Genomic DNA, 2,983 nt, shown 5'->3' on the forward strand with positions numbered 1-2,983 from the left:
CTGAGGTTCTGCACACTATGTATGTAGATGGCAGTAGAAAGTGGCAGCGTGGTGTGGACTCCAGACAGGGCAATTAAAAAGACAAAGGGTAATTTGGTCATCTTGAATATGCTGCATCTTTCCTTCAAAGTCACCACAAATCCACCATCTTCACATAATGTAATTCCAAAAAAAAAATATTATTTTAGGCATAAGAAAATTCTATAGACAGAAACATATTGGATGAAGTATTGCTTGTGGTGTAATTTTAATTCTGAAAGATCTTGCTAAGAGGGCTTATTTAAATAGGCTCTCCCTGAGATGAATATTTAGGAGAAAAAATTCCTACAGGATGATTTATAGCAAAATTATATGAACAGAATGAAGGACAGAAGAATTTTATTAGAAAAGGGTCTCATTTCCACAAAATATAAATTATACCTTTTAGAAAATATATTGAATTTTATTAATATTCTGTAGACAGCCTGAAGTGTTAATCTCCACTCCTACCTATAAGACTTTCATTATGATGTACAAGGTGTATTTACCCTTTAACCAAATAATTTTTTGAGCAACTCTGTGGCGTCTCGAGTTTACATACCCTACAAAATATTTTCATTGCATTTACAAAATTTATATTTTTGTATTGTTGGCAACTTTTAATGGTCTATGTGTGACATGTACATTTTATATATAAATATTCATGCTTTTGGCATTACCATCCAAGCACACATACTGAAGATGATTTCTGATAACTGAAGAAAGCTGTTTGTTGAACAGCTACTGTTAATGCGATTATCATAATAACTACCTTTTAATAAGGATATAATTTTGCTTAAATTTTTGCCTTGTTTGAAAATTTATAGTCAGAAGAATTACTTGGGGTATACCGATGATCACCATATTTATGCCTGGCATTTGAAAACGACCTCCTTTAGATCTTCGTAGCTAATATTTTTGATGAGGAAATTGAGTTATGTAAAGAACTCAGTCATAAATTTTTTTCCCAGTCGCTATAAGTCATAAAAACTGAGCTCCTTAGGTTGGTGACTTTGTTGTAAGAAATTCTAGGCAGACTGATCACTGATGAAGTGTAGGCTTCAGCAAGGACAAGTCTGAATTTAGACTCTGCGCCACTTGCAGTGTGGCACCTTCTCTTGGAATTCCATTTTGTCTTTGTTTGTTTATACATTATTTAACCTCAGTCCATTCCAAAGGTAACTTGAGATGACTCAGAAGCCAGTTATCCACGTTACCACGCCTTAACATGTGCCAGTCAAAAGCTGATATTAGAATCCGGTCAGAGGACAGCAGTACCCAGAAGTCACACATGCAGACTCTTCCTGGTGACCCATCACCACTGCATGCTCCATGATCTGGGTAAGCCAGAAATGGTGGTTATAGCCTGCAATCCCAGCATTCTGAAAGCCAAGGATGAGTCGCACTACATCGAGAGACCATGTCTCAAACAAAATAAAGCAAAACAGATTTACCCAAAATAAAATGGGCACGTGACATCACAGGTTACTAATGTAACATAATTTTTTACCCAACAGATTAGAACTGCTTCGCTTATGTTGGCAAACATCTCCATAGATGTGACCCAAAATGATCCAGCAGTGATTTCTCCTTCCTAAGGTTTACTCTTACATGATGCATAGCAGTCTCAGTGTGTGGGAGCATCTGAGCCTCCATTGTACCCAGTTCCACTGATAGCCCTTCTCTCCCTGATTAATATTCAGTCACAGGCTTTGCTCACTCAAACTATTGTCAGTAAAGATATATAATAACAAAAGAAAGAAACTGGAAGCTATTCTCTTTAGCAGCATTTGGTGACTTTAAAATAAAGAGCCCCCATACTTCCTGCTCTACAAGCTTGAAGCAGCACTTTCTCTGGCATCCTTTCAAATGGCCTGAAATGTATCCCTCCCTCTCTTTGATTTATCCCTCTGCTGGCCCTGCAGGAGAGCATCATCTCCCCCCTGCCCTCTGTCCCCTATATTTCATTCCAGGTGTCTATCGAGGCAACAGAAGATAAAGCTCTCTGCTCTCCCTTGTACTAAAGTTCTATATGGACTCAGTTCACCTGTCTGTCACTCCTCATTAAATTCTTACCCTCTTCATTCACATCCTGATCTTTGCAAATGAACATTTGCTTAATAAATGTTCCCAAGACTAACAGTGCAGAGTGAAAATCCCACACAGCAGTAAATTATTAACTCAGTCACAGAGGGAGCGCCACATATGACTTTTCAGAATGAGTTATTATGTGGATCATCATGTAATTATGAATTTTTCAAGCCATGATAGAGGAAAATTGAATATTTAATATTTTATGGACATATTCTACACTGAGGACATCTTTCAAAATTTTATGATAATTTTTAGAGTGAGCGAAGAGCAGAACAAAAGTTACAAAATAATTGCAAACTTGAATATTTAATCACTAGGGACGTTGTTGGTTATTTCTCAAATTATATAACGTAACCAAAGCTCTGAACTTTTAATCATAGTGAATTCAAGTGGGAAAAAGAGTACATTAAAACCAACTGACAAATATGTTTTAGTTGTTTAAGAAATCAGAATACAGGGCTTAGTGTTGTCAAATCAGATCTTAGAGCGTAAATATTCACTTGAATGAGAGGTAATGGTTAATGATCCGGTCTACATGCACTATTATTGAGCAAACAAGTTTGTTAAGTAAACACTTTCAAAATGTTTGAAACCAGTACTAAGACACAAACTCCAAAATCATTTAAAACTCTTTATAAGAAAATAAGATTGGCATTTGCAAAAGAAAAACTATTTACAGCTTTGATGAAAAAGAAAGGAAAAAAATTAACAAGCCCGTGTGCAATAACCTGCAGCAGCCCTCGCTTCTGGATTCCTCTATGCAGGGTCTGTGGACTCATGCAGCCTGTTAGAGTAGAATATTTAGCACTTTAATTATCACTCTTGTTTTAACTTGGAAAACTAGAACATTTGTTAATTTCAAATTATTTCC

Source organism: Grammomys surdaster, unplaced genomic scaffold (assembly GCF_004785775.1).
Source record: "Grammomys surdaster isolate TR1022 unplaced genomic scaffold, NIH_TR_1.0 65, whole genome shotgun sequence".
Taxonomy (NCBI): Eukaryota; Metazoa; Chordata; class Mammalia; order Rodentia; family Muridae; genus Grammomys; species Grammomys surdaster.